This window comes from Canis lupus, chromosome 31 (assembly GCF_003254725.2).
Source record: "Canis lupus dingo isolate Sandy chromosome 31, ASM325472v2, whole genome shotgun sequence".
Taxonomy (NCBI): domain Eukaryota; kingdom Metazoa; phylum Chordata; class Mammalia; order Carnivora; family Canidae; genus Canis; species Canis lupus.
Window position 1 is genome coordinate 5402584 of NC_064273.1, and position 15045 is coordinate 5417628.

Below are 15045 nucleotides of genomic sequence, written 5' to 3' on the forward strand. Positions count from 1 at the left end.
TAAATTTATATTTTTCTCTTTACCATCCCCTCTCAAAATTGGTACTAAATATTGTTTAAGACAAACACAGATTATTAGTATGTAATATACGCAATTTAATGACAATTATTTTCAGGGTACTATGTTGATGTTCTGCTGAGAATGTACAGATCAGGATACCTGGGTGGCTCAGCGGTTGAGCATCTGCCTTTGGTTTAGGTCATTATCCTGGGGTCCCGGGGTCAAGTCCCACACTGGGTTCCTTGCATGGAGCCTGCTTCTCCCTCTGCCTGTGTCTCTACCTCTCTCTTGTGTCTCTCATGAATAAATAAATAAAATCTTTTAAAAAATGAATGCACAGATCAGTGCTAGAGCAAAGAAATATGCACATTATTATAATGTATGATGATGACTTTTAATACAATAGATTTGTTAATTACAATGTCTGTTTGAATTTATTATCTTAGAATATAAACAAGAAAAGGGCAGTGAAGACACATATTCCTTTCCAAAGCACTATTCTAACACTTCCTGGGATATTTAACATAGAGTAAATGTTGTTAAAGTTTCAAATACAGAAATGATAGAAGAAAATATATGTGTGTACTAACATTGAGTCACTATCTGCTGTGGAACCACATGGAGATCGCCCTTTTTGAGTACTGCAATATGGCTACTCCCACAATGAGAGCCCATTTCATTTTTCTTTTTTTTTTTTTTAATTTATTTACCCATGAGAGACACAGAGAGAGGCAGAGACACAGGCAGACAGAGAAGCAGGCTCCATGCAGGGAGCCCAATGTGGCACTCAATCCTGGGACTCCAGGATCATGGCATGAGCTGAAGGCAGACGCTCAACGGCTGAGCCAACGAGGTGTCCCTGAGAGCCCATTTCAGTGACAAAGTCTTACCCCACCTTTCCTGGCCTATAGAAAATAGTCATTATGGTTTTCAAACATGTTTTGTCCCAATGAAGTCTTTTTCACTGTCTTGAAAATGGCTTATCTGACACACAACTAGAAATGGATTAGGGTTAGTGGGTGGTTGGGCAGATTGCATAAGATAAATCCATTCTAACATCCCTGGCTCCTTAAATCTTTGCATTTCTTTATATTATATCATAAGATTTCTAATACATCAACTTTATTTTTCACAGGTCACCAAAAAAATCTATGCTTAATTCAAAATACTGAGAAAAAAGAAAAGAACTATTTACAAGCTGCTTGAGTTTAAACATTTGACTCAGGGATGTCTGGTAAATGTACCTTTATGGCTAAATTTAACCTGTATCAAAATTAATTTATTTTTTTCCTCTGGTCTTCAGAATCTATTCATAGGTACATATTTTCTGATTGTTGTAAAATCTCATAATTCTTTTCATGTGTAAGCCTTTTTCCTCTAAGATTTGACTTGATAATTGGCCTCATGGGTTATGTAGGCAATTATCTCTAGTTATGAGGTTAATAAAAGGCATCGGGTTGGGAAGTAAGAAGTGGCTTTCTATGGAGAGTAACTATATCATGGGATGTCATTAGGGTCATTAGGCAAAGGAGAATTAGCATCATCAGCAAGGGGAGGAGGAAAAAAAAAAAAAGCAAGGGGAGGAGGTGCTGCTTTTGCTGGTAGAGGAGAGTCAGGGACTTCTGGGGGCTTGAAGTACTCTTGGTGAACTGAACACTCCCATGCCCCCATTACAATCACAGGGCCCATTCTTTTCCTACTAATGTTTTCTCTTTCACACATGAATTTGGTGGCTCTCAACTCAAATCATGTTTTAATTAACAAATAGAACATGGAACATTTTCAGGTTGACCTTTGACCATGTTACCTTTTCAATCTTAGTTGAGATTCTTTTATGCTAATTTTAGAAAATCCTTACTTTCTTACAGTTCTTGAGGCTGTAGAATTAGATTTAGAATTTTGAGCTTATAACTTCCAATCTTTAAGCTATACACAAAACTCCATAGCCCGTATATTCCTCAAGCTAATCATATTGCTTCAAAAACTTTTCATCCAATGCACACTCCTTTCCAGATAAATGAGAAAGGATTTATCTGGAATCCTTTCTGATTTCTGGTATACTTTAAATATTATGGTATATTTTAACTATTATACCATTTCATTCTATGGGCTGATAAAGTCCAATATTTTCTTTTCTTTTTTTTTTTTTTAAATTTATGATAGTCACAGAGAGAGAGAGAGAGAGAGAGAGAGGGAGGCGCAGGGACACAGGCAGAGGGAGAAGCAGGCTCCATGCACCGGGAGCCTGACGTGGGATTCGATCCCGGGTCTCCAGGATCGCGCCCTGGGCCAAAGGCAGGCGCTAAACCACTGCGCCACCCAGGGATCCCCCCCAATATTTTCATTATAGCTACCATCTCACTGCTCTGGGACCCAAACAGACCTGATAATCAATTCCAGATTCCCATTTTCTTTAGGATCTTTCATCAGAAAGAATTGGTACTTTAAGTACCAATTTCCATAGCAGTAAGGTTTTTTAGCTGAAATAAAGTCCTTATTACTAATTTGTTACTAATTTACTTAGGGAAATAATGGATTTTGTTTCTAGATAGCTCATAGAATAACTGAATAGAGCAGAGCTCTCTAGGAGAAATGCCACATCACAATATATGGATTTACTATAACAAAAAATTTACTATTAACTACCTTCTAAAACTAGTAGTTCAATTTTGTAGACGAAAAAGTGACCACTGCTACTGATACTGCTCAGAACTGGGATCTAGAAGTTTCACCACTGTTACTTCTTAGAATTTAGAAATATATCTCATCATGTGTGACAAAAGATAAATGTATCCTTACTTCCTCATGTTGCTCTCTTTAAATCATGATTTTTGAATGAACGATTCTGACTGGGGAACATACAATAAATGCCTACATAATAGCCATGAGAAGGCTTAGAAGAATGAATTTTAATTTTCATTTTAGGTTAGAAGACTGTGTATTAGCTAAATAATGACCTACCAAAGATATTCATATCTAATTCCCAGAATCTTTGGATACGTTTTGTTACTACATGCAAAAGGAACTTTATAGTTGCTAGCCACATATACACACAAAGACAGAGACAGAGAGAAAGAGAAAGATTAAGAAACAGTTGAAAGAAGGAAAGGAGAATTTAGAAAGGTGAGATAATGCTATATTGCTGCCTTTGAAGACAAAGGAAAGAGCCACAAGCCAAGAAATACAGGGGGGATTTTAAAAGCTAGAAAAGGCAAGGGAATAGATTCCTCCAAAGTCTCCTACAGAAATGCAGCTCTGAAGATCCATTTTAGATTTCTGATCTCCCAAAGAGTAAGATAATAAATTTGTGTTACTTTAAGCACATCGTGCTAATGTGTTACAACAGCAACAGAAAAAAAAAAAAAAAAAACACACACACACACAAAATGGGGACACATCTACAGACACCATAAGGATGGTCAAACTAATTTGGCAGCCATAAACAGCTCAAATATCTCCTATGAACAAGAAAATAATGGAAGCCTTTAAACAAGAAAATAATAAAATGTCCCTTGAAAAACAACCGCAGTATAGATCTATGCCACAACATGAAGAACTCTCCTGATAATCACACTGTGTGAAAAAAAGTCAGATGTGAATGCATACTCAAATTCACTTATTATTCTATTTATGAATCGATTTATGATCTTTAGAGACAGAAGACAGATTAGGAGTTGACCAGGGATGGAGCAAAAGCAGAGGAAGGCAGAACAGAAAGGAGGATTTATAAAGGGAACTCTATTGGAGCTGATGGCTACATTTATTATCTTGATTGTGGTGATGGTTTCAAGTTGAGACACCAAATTGTAAACCTCAAATGCGCAGTTTTAGTTACTTAAATCATCATTCTGACTACTATGTATTAAATAGTATAGGGAAAAAAAAATAAATAAATAAAATAAATAAATAAATAAATAGTATAGGGAAGGAAAATACTTTCTTCAACCTTCTTAGGATTTGCTTGCAAATTCCTTTGGTGTCCTCTCTGGGATGATTAGTCTGTCTCTAGTTAAAGGAGAACTTATTTTCTGCCTTTAAATAAAAAAGGAGAAATTTTTGCCGCACTTACTACTTTTTACTTGCCTTTCAGCTTAAAATATTGTTTGTTTCTAAGAGACAAAGTTTGGGGTGATATATTATCATCCCTTTCAATAGGGAAATGAGAACATAAATGAAAAGTGAATAAGTTAGAGGTATATTATGGTGATTGAGATGACAGATGATGGTGGCTTAGATAAAAGGACAACAGTACAAATATAAAGCATGCATCGATTCAAAATATTTTGACCAATAGCTAAAAGGACCTGTTGATATCTTCAATATTCAAGATGTCGGATATAGAAGCATCAAAAGAGACTTCTATATCTCCAGGTTGAGCTCCAAGATAAGGAATATTATGAAAAATATTTTGAGTGGTTAGATGCAAATACTGTTATTTAACCATAGTAAATTTGAGATGCCTAAGAAATAGATAAATGGAGATATCAAGTAGGTAGTATGACTGAAAATATGGAGCTTAGAGGAGTGTCTGGACTGAGATTAAAAATTTGGAAGTCATTGATACATAGAAAACACTGAAAGTTATAAGAATGGATATTATATATAAGGAGAATCAAACGGAAAGGCATCTCTGGAAGGAAAATATAGAGAGAGATTGACTCAACCTTAGAAGATCAAAAAGTAAGCCAGAACTTAAAAGGCTATGGCTATAGTTAGCAGCAGTGGAAATAAAAATCAGCAAGATGTGCTGAGAATAATCACTTATTAAGCCATTTATTCAACAGATATCTACTCAAGGCAATAGAAATACATGGATAAACACAAGAGCTGTAGAGCATCCCTTCATGGAGGTTATATTCCAGTAATCACTATAAAGTACAAAGGATATATATTAAAAATAAAGGTAATATGTAATGATTAGTTTGATGTCTAAAAATTGGCTATATAAACAATGATTTGCCATATATGCACATAGATGAGATGAAGATATAATTAGAAAAATCCTTCTAGCAATATCCTTTTCAAATATATTTAGTGTTTTCCAAATGTAGTAAAATTAGTAAAATAAATGGCTAGGGCATGGAAAATTAAGGGTTGCATTTAACAAAAATAGCAATACTTATACCTAAACTTTTATGTGAGTTTTGAGTTTATTTCTAAGAACTGAAAAAAAGGTACACGTGTATCCAAATAATATAAGACAAATAAATAGAACTCATTATCTTGAATATCATGATCTAGGATCTGATTAACCATATTTATTTTCACTTCAATCTTTGTTGTTATTTTAAAGGAAAATCAAAGTTTTAACACAGAAGGTAGAGCAATGCAAGTGAAACAATAAATCATAATTTTAATGCCACATATATTGAATGAAGATTTAACAAAATCATTACCTTTAACTTTACATCTAAAAAAGTATAGTGCTGTGCATCTGAAGTTGCATTTAAATTCTACATTTACCTAACTTTTTTTTATGTTCATCAAAAAACATTAAAGTAATATATCCATTCAAAGGTCAAAGTATTTCTCCAGGTTTTTGAACTTGAATAGTGGTTTTCAGGGTAAGGTCTTATACTAGTTAAATATCTCCTTTTGGGTTGCAAAATAATCCACAAATAGACAACCTTCCATTGATTCTTATAATAAGAGTTGGTTAGATTTCAAATTTATGTATAACTAAAATCTATTTGCTATGAAGTGAGTTTTAAGGGAATTCCAAAAGTTGTTAATATGCTAAAATGAGTGTGTTCCTAGTGTTTCCGGAGACCTCTCAACTGGTATTTTGCCAGGAAGCCTGACTGCCACTTGCCAAAGCATTTCCTTTACGTTTGTACCATAGCAAAAGAGATGATTCAGAGAAGGGAGTTGGGATATGCATGCATTATTTTAAGTAGACCACAGTACTCTAAATTTGCTTCATCTGTATTACACTTATTTTTAGGGATGACATTAGATATGCTTTTTTTGTTTTTGATCCTTTATGTTAGATTTTATAAACTCTATCTTTTTTAAAGATTTTATTTATTTTTTCTTGAGAGACACAGAGAGAGGCAGAGAGGCAGAGACATAGGCAGAGGGAGAAGCAGGGTCTCTGGGGGGAGCCTGAACCAGAACTCAATCCCAGAACCCTGGAATCATGACCTGAGCCAAAGGCAGACATTCAATTGCTGAGCCACCCAGGTGCCCTATAAACTCTATTTTAACATCTTGACAATTATGTTGATAATTGTCCAACATATAAGATCTTCTCTATTCTTTTCTGTTCCACTTTTCATGCAGATTGTGTTGTTTTTGCATTCTTTCACCCTCATCAGGCCGGCCTTGGTCAAAGTTTCTCTTTAGTAAAAATAGTATGTGCAAAAGACTGAGATTTCTCTGCCAACTATGACCCCTTATAGCTCATATAGAAAGACTTGACATGTGGTAATGTCAGTCATAGAATATGAGGTAATATATAGCTTGGTGTTTTGTTGCTGCTATCACCAAAGTCAAGACATTTTTTCATAGTTAAAGTCATTAGAATATAAGCAATAGGAGATTATGCATTTGCTCTGAAGCTATTTGAAGTATAAATCAGATTTTAACACTCTAGTACTACCCAACTCAAAGTCCCCTGATATCTTTTCTTTATAGTTAGTGTAACATCTAAAATCCTTCCTAGAGGCTTACAAATTTCTATGTGACATGGAGCTATGTCTCTAGGTCTTATCTTAAACCTACCACACTGCTTCTTTTTTCCCTCTAGTACAACCATACCAGACTTCTAATTTTCCATAAGTATGTAAGGCATTTTTCCATCTCAAAGTTTTTAAGCTTGCTATTCACTCTTCCATAAATGCTCTTCTATATGTTTATAACGCATGTCTCCAACTTTTTGCATCGCTCTTCCAATGTCCATTCTTTCAAGAGAACTTCCTCAACTGCCATCAGTAAGAGCAATTTACTTGTCATATTTTATCCCCATAAAATATGCTTTTCTTTTCTTTCACAGCACTGTTCACTACTTGACATTAAATTAAAGACTGACTTACATTCATCTTTTTCACTTCAATGCAACCCCGAGGGCAAAGTCTGTCCCATGTTCACTCCTATATTCACAATACATAGTACAGTTCACCTACAAAAATGCCCTCATGGAGCCTATGCTCAGTGAAGAAAGAAATCTCCTAATGGTTAACACTTGGAACATTGCATCTTCTTAAGAAATATTTATAGAATATGAAATGTACTAAATTCATTGGCCCCTATCCATGTCTGGGAAGTGTTCACATGACTGTTGCATTGTCCCCATTATTTGAAAGGATAGAAGTATCTTACACTTAAGATCACCTTGTCTAACCTTCACTTAATATATGTCCCAGGTCAATTCTTTTAATTGAATGCAAATGTACTTAATGAACATTATCCATGAGAAAAATTTTATCTACCCTTGCCCAGATCCTCTTAAAAGAAATTATGCTATTTATTGTTTAAAAAAATGATTTTATTTCTGGTTCATCTTACTCTGCACTGTCCTTCCTGAAGGTCAGACTGGTCTCCCTTTAAAAATATCCTCAATCCCTGATATCGATACTTGTAAGAGTGTGGCTCCATTTTAATATCAGCTCGTGTGAATATCAAATGAGTGTGCATAAGCTTCTCCCACAGCAGAGTTTTGACATTAAGAAAATTAAAATATGCCCTAATCATAGAATGTTTTAACTGTTGTCTGACATTTTAAAGGATTTTCTCATGAATTTCAGAATAGATTATACTCTTGCCTGGCTTCTTGGGTATAAAAAATAATCTTCTAAGTGATTTAAACTTTACTTCTAATTTATAATAGAAAAAGTGCAAGAGAGAGAAAGCGAGAGTCTGTATGATGAGAAATTTTCTTTGTCTATTTGTCTTTTTGCCCTACAGGAAGCCAAGGAATTTTTTTTCTCTTATAAAATCATATATAGCTTGTTATTACAATTAACTTGAGTTCTGCAGGGATATAATAGACTTATTTAAAAGGAGTATGCTTAGCTATTTGCATGGGCTCCAAGGAAAAGAAATTCCAAAGTTTTTGTCATAATTCTGTATGAGGCCAGGCATTTACTTATCCTTAGGATATTCCTTTTTATGGGGGAAAGAGTGTAACTTTTAAATATTTAGTTCTGGCCAGTGCAAAACAAACTGAGACTATTATGGTTCATGTGACCATTTTACAACTCTGAGTGATGTTTGGTATTTAAAAGTACTAATGTTTATCCTTTGGCATAAATTTTTCATGTTTTAATGTGAGCCCTAGGTTTTTCTATCTTATTTACCTAAGATAAATGTGTTTCTTACATTTGACCTACGAACCAGAAAAGTCTTTGCATAGTTTTTAGAGTGATCTCTCTCCAGTCTTGACATTCAAGTTCAGATATTCTAGCAGTTCTAAACCACTTGAAGTTTCCAGACTGTTGCATGGCCACTCTTCTGTGACTTCTTATACGTAACATTCTATTCTGGTGTATACTTAATAAATATTACATTGAGCATTTACTATAGGTGAGACAAAAAAATAACAAATCTGTTTGGGGATTTGGCATGCACAAATAAGTTTTAAAGGAAATATTTCTGCCTTCATGTTGCTTAAAATCTTGGGGATAGGAGATAAAGCATACCAAAAACGTAAATAAATATAATAAACAAGTGGATTGTATGCTGTGTTAGTTGGTACTAAATGCTATGGAGAATGCTATGGGAAGAAAAATAAAGCATGAACAAAGGTCAAAGAGAATACTAGTATCACAGGAGGAATTTTGTGATGTAAATTCAAGTGGTTAAGTTGGGTGGGTAGCATTGAGAAATAGCATCCAAGTAAAGAAAATGAGGAACAAACCAAATAAAGAAAAAAATAGGATTTCAAGTCTAAAGGTCATGAGGAAAAGTCTGTGTGTCATGTCTGAAGCAAAACAGACCAATCTGAGTGGAGTAATGTGAGCAAGTAAGAAACAGAGAGGTAGGGAGGTGAGACAAGAGTCATAGAGGGCCTTGTAAAGACTTCCTCCTTCGCGGGAAGATTTTTTTGAGAGACATCAATTTAAGTGTTAAGTGTTAAGAACTGGTTGTAGATAGTAGGAGTGGAACCAGGATGAACAGGTACTAGGCTATTGCCATAATCTGGGAGAAAGATATTGGTGATCTGAATAAGGTTCTTAGCAGTATCTCATTCTACGATTTCCTTTTTACCTACAGTCTACTTTATCTTCACTAGTTCCTGCTCTCCCTGTAAGACTCTCCTTTCTTTCTTCTCTTCCTTCTCTGCATATAGGCACACATACATCTGATAAAGTTGCTCATCGTATGGGCTTTCCTAGCACCCTGCATTAATTTTTGTCAGAATGTAACTTACTGTAATTTATTTATTTCCCTTTCTAGACCATGGCCCTCTTGGAGTCAGTAATGCTTTCTTCCATATCTATATTTCTATTACCTAAAACAATTAGTTGAATATAAAATTTAATGTTTGCATAGTGCATTACAAATCCCAAGCAGAGGGATCCCTGGGTGGTGCAGTGGTTTGGCGCCTGCCTTTGGCGCAGGAGGCGATCCGGGAGACCCTGGATCGATTCCCACGTCGGGCTCCCGGTGCATGGAGCCTGCTTCTCCCTCTGCCTGTGTCTCTGCCTCTCTCTCTGTGACTATCATAAATAAATAAAAATTAAAAAAAAAAAATCCCAAGCAGAGTCCATATAATAACAAAATAGCTTTTTGATAACTGCAAAATAACCTATGTTGCCTTCAAGAAACTACACTAGATCATTTAAAAATTTTTGAACTAAATGAATGTCCAGATATTATGTTAGTCTAAACCTATAAAGTATATTTTCTTTTAAGAATCATATATTAACTTATCTGTTCTTGTTTTCTCATCATTTCCAAAACGGTGGTATTTACTAGAAGGTTTACAACATATATAAGCATTTTGACTTTATTTTTTTTATGAAAAACATAAGCGACAATGAATTTGTTTCATATAACTCAATAATATAACAATTGAAGAAATATTTAAAATATTTTAATTATATATGAATTATCTCTTCTGTTGTAAGGCAGATCACATTTCACTTAACATTTGAATTCACTTATTTATTAAATTACATATACATTTTTTCTACATTATATTATATGTAGAGAGAGTAGAGATTATGTGTATGTATGCATATGTATGTATGCATGTAAATTTGTATAAAGTAAGCCTTATCAGGTTATATTTCAATGTCAGGTTATAAAGGAACTATACAAAAATTTGCCAGTTTGGCTTTTCTATCATATATTTTATTTTATTTGCCAATTAATGTTCCCTAGTATCTGTTTCTCTTTTTTCCCACCCCCTCTTTTTTGGACCATAAATTGAATTTTCCTAAATAAGGAGTTTTCAACTAAATGAAATTGGAATATTTCTTTAACAAATGTCAAAATTCCAAATGACTAATATGCTGATTCTTAAAATTATATTTGCAATGTTGTGTATTAAAAATGCATGTTTATATACACAGATATTTACACTAAATTTTTATTATGGATATTAGCTTGTTGTTAAACCTCTCTATGCTTTAATTTTTAAAATCGAAATAATTTTAGCTTCTATTTCAGATTGTTGTATACTTCTAGCGAGAAAATTTTTATAAAAGTGCTGAAAAACAGCATCTGGAATATAAAAGTTCAGTAAATGTGAGTAACCAAATTTAATCATTAAGGTTTCATTTTTGTATAGTAAGTTTCAGGCTGACTTCTAATATTTTCTATAAAAAATATAGTTTAATTATCAAATTAAAATTTAGATTTTTCTAATCAATTTTAGACATAAAACTAGCAGCAATGCCAAACATTATAATACTTCTGAAATACCATCTGTAAAACTTAATCTAAAATATGGTGATTTTTCACTAGATGTTCTGTCACATATATGAACATCAATAGTAACAGTATGAATAGTCTCTTAAAGAGTATATCAAACTTTTAAACAACTGAAGTCATTTTCCCACTATTAACACAATTTTTACAGTATTGATGAGGAAAATATAAAAATATTGTATGCTAAAAAAGCTAGTAGATGAGAGTTCCTTTAAAATGCTTACCTACTTTTGTCTAAGAGAACTGGAAGGAACTTAAAAATACTTTCATATCTAGTACCATGAATCCAATTAAGTGAAAACCTGGTTATGATTAATTTTTGAATTTCTGGCATCTAGATAATTTTAAATATGCTAAGCATCTAGACCATTTTTTGTTTCTCTCCTCAGAATCTATACAGTTGCTGTGGGAAGAATCTGGTAGAATAATTAAGCAAAAGGGCTTTGAAGTCAGACAAATGAGACTAAGATCTCTGATCTTGCATCACTCTCCTTTTGATTCAACCACAATCCTGGTTAAATCTAAAGCTCTTTCTATCACATAGCTGCATCCATGTGTCTGAACATGGCTATAGTAAAAAAATGATGATATTATGCTGACTGGTCACCATTTATATGAATTTATATCCATTATATATAGTTAGCCTTACTGCTGCCAGGCAACTGTATACATCCCTACTTTATTCACTCTTCTACCTCTGTAAATGACTCATAATTATCCCTCTCTTCTCACACTTTCCAACTTCCTTTACTCCAACCTCACTCTCAGCTAATGAATTTTTGTTTTATTTTAATGAAAACAAAAAATCAATGAGATAAAGATTTCTACAAGTTGCAGCCATACCTATCTCCCTATCAGCATTTGTAGGCACATGTCCTTCCTACCGTCTTCGGATGCACTGTCCATGCAATAGGTAAGACCAATTCCTCTATTCATATGCTTGAACACAATGCCTCTTGATGACTTATGGACATGATTCTAGCAATTTCCCCTTATGTCTTGTTACTTCTATGCTTCCCAGCCCAGAAGTTCATTTCTATTGACAAAGAAATAAACTCTTTGTTCCCACGTTAAACAAATTGTTTGGTCTACTTCCTTCTCCAAATCATGGTATAATTATTTTTATTCCCTTGGATAAAAACACTGGGAAAGAATTTCTACAATTCTCTCCTCCTCATCTTCAATTTCTTCCTCTAAGGTTTTTACTAATTGGCCAACATTAACATTATTTCAGTGTGACCAAATGTTGTTTGTCAGGGTTCATCTTATGTGGCATCGTAGTGTAATTTACATGGTTAATCACTCTGTCTTCCTCTATTTCCCTTTCATATGCTGGTTATTCTCTGTCAGTTTCTTTTACTGATACTGCATCACCTTCCCAAGCTCTAACTTTGAGAATGCCCCCACAGTTATCTCCCATTCACTGTCTACACATTGTTTCTAAAGGGTAACACATAGCTTTATACTTTCAAACATCATAAGATATTGACATATAGATATGTGAACATGTAGGTAGATATGACATAGATTGATAGATGATAGATGATAAACAGCTCTACACTGATATTTCCAGCACAGACTACTCCACTGAATTTGACACATTTATCCAAATGCCTATTTGACAGATTCACCCAGATATCTAATAGAAATTTCACTTACACAGTTCCTGTTAATCCATATCCAAACAAGTTTTTCTTTTGACCTTTTGCATCTTAATAGTAAATCCATCTTCTTAGTTGTTTAAGTCAAAACCTTGGTATCTTCCTTCATGCCCTTCTTCTTTCATAGTGAACATCCACTCATCAGGATATCCTGTTGGTATCAGTTTTAAAATATATACAGCACATGCTCACTTCTCAGTATATCTGCTGCTATCATCTTGGTCCAAGCATTGTGATCTCACAATTCTATCACTGAATGAGCCCCAAAGGGGTCTCCCTGAATTTACCTTGCCCCCAGAAACACTCAATTCTCAATGTTGCAGCCAGATGAAATTTCTAACAGCTTTTATTGAAACATAATTGACATTTAAAAAGTACCAATAGGGATGCCTGGGTGGCTCAGTGATTGAGCATCTGTCTTCAGCTTGGGTCGTGATCCTCGGGTCTGGAAATGAGTTCCACATTGGGCTCCTTGCAGGAGGCCTGCTTCTCCCTCTGCCTATGTCTCTGTCTCTGTCTCTTTCTCTCTCTGTGTCCCTCATGAATAAATAAATAAAAACTTAAAAAAATACTCATACTTAAAATGTTCAATTTGGTACGATTTGGCAATGCATACACTCTTTGAAAGCATCACTGCAATCAACAGAGGGATCTATTTAAAACATAAATCATATCATGTTCTTCAGATACCTTCTTCTTTACAAAGAGTAACACCCAGAATCCTTTGACCTAGGAGAAACTGCACAATTTGTTTGTTATTTCTAAGAGTTCAGTTTATGTTCCACTCTTCTCTTCCTTTTTCACACCCCTCTTATGGAATTGCTTACTATTCTTCTTTAAACATATCTCATTCACTCAGAGCCCATTCACTTGCTGTCCTTTCATCTAGAATACTATTTTCCCACATCTTGCAGAGCTAGTCCCTCACTACCTCCAGTCTTCATTCAGAAGGCACCTTTCAGTGACAGCTTTCATACCCACCATACTAAAACTGAATCTCCATGCCCTTTCCCTGCTTTATGTTCTCTACCTAATACTTATCACCATCTACATTACTATATATTTACCATACACAGTAACTCTGTTATGTAGAAGCGAGAGAGGAGCTAGATCTGAGGGAGAGTCTCAAGTCCTTGAAGGGAAATGATAGAGACATGTGAGCTGAAGGCAAGGACCTAGATAAATAAGCTACACATTATAAGCCTGGGAACACAACATCCTAACTTTGTGGCTTCCAGGACCTCAGGCCCGATGATCAAGAGCCACAGGTACAGAACATGCATTTTCCTCTTCCTTCTCTGCCCCTAGACTCATTATAATACATTAGCATTGTATGAACAAATCCAACCAATGAAGAAAGGCTGCCATGAGGGTTCCTATACAAACCTTGTAGGTTCAAAAAACTCCCCCTTCCAACCTGTGGGAGGAGGTTCCCAAGTGATTGGAAGCAGCCTCCATTAGACACCACCTCACTGTATATCACAGCTCCCCCCCAGCCCAGAGACACTCAGTAATACCCAATCCCCAAACAAACACATTGGAAGTGGGACCTGCCAACTCTCCCACTTTGAGAGTGTCTGTGCTTGCTACTTTCCTTCTGGCTGTCTTTATACTGAGAGCAGATTCCCCCTATAAATCTTCTCATGGGGAATCCAAGGACTGAGACTTCCATTCACCCAATGCAGACTCTCTCTCTCTCACCCATAACAACTCTATTTAAATTTCTACTACTATATATATACTATTTCTAAATGCTATATAAATCATCATATATTTCACTCAACTAACCTCTTCATTGTTAGTCCTTTCCTTAGAATGTAAGGTCCATGAAAAGACATATTTTGGTTTGTTTTGCTCACTGTCCTTTCAGAAGTGCCTAGAATAAAATGTGGCAATAGTAAGCACTCACTTAATATTTGTTGGATAATTAACTGAAGAAAAACTTCATAAGGTAAGTCACCTAGAATGTAGAACATAATTTCTTCATATACAATAATTATTGTGCATTTTTTCAATTTATTAAATATTTTATTCATTTGCTGTCAATTATCAGGTAGCTGTTACCACAGACTGACAGATATCATATTCTTAGATTTTATTTGTAACTCTCCCGGACTGTTAGCACCTCTCTTGCCACATTTCTTCCTTCTTCCCCTTTTGTTTTTGTTCCATGCCCCAGTATTTAATTTAAAATATCATATGATTTTTTTCATAAATAACAACTTTGTGGAAATTCTGTAACTTTTAATGATAGCTAAGATTAGGTATGTACCCATCACAGTCATAAACACAATTTCCGGGATCCCTGGGTGGCGCAGCGGTTTGGCTCCTGCCTTTGGCCCAGGGCGCGATCCGGGAGACCCTGGATCGAATCTCACGTCGGGCTCCCGGTGCATGGAGCCTGCTTCTCCCTCTGCCTGTGTCTCTGCCTCTCTCTCTCTCTCTGTGTGACTATCATAAATAAATAAAAGTTAAAAAAAAAAGAAAACTTGAAAAAAAAAACAAATAA

At 34.8% G+C, this 15045-nt stretch overlaps 1 long non-coding RNA gene across 12 annotated transcripts in view; it reads right to left on the reverse strand.

Annotated features, from left to right (window-relative positions):
• LOC112661853 (uncharacterized) overlaps positions 1-12792 on the reverse strand; it is a 179521-nt gene extending 166729 nt beyond the window's left edge. For 2 of the 12 annotated variants that reach the window (XR_003138037.3, XR_003138043.3), the window contains exon 1: positions 12535-12791. This is a non-coding gene — a long non-coding RNA (uncharacterized LOC112661853). Of the gene's footprint in view, positions 1-12534 lie in introns of all 12 variants that reach the window. The other 10 variants (XR_003138039.3, XR_007407560.1, XR_003138040.3 and 7 more) reach the window with 9 other exon arrangements.
• Positions 12793-15045: the final 2253 nt, after the last annotated feature.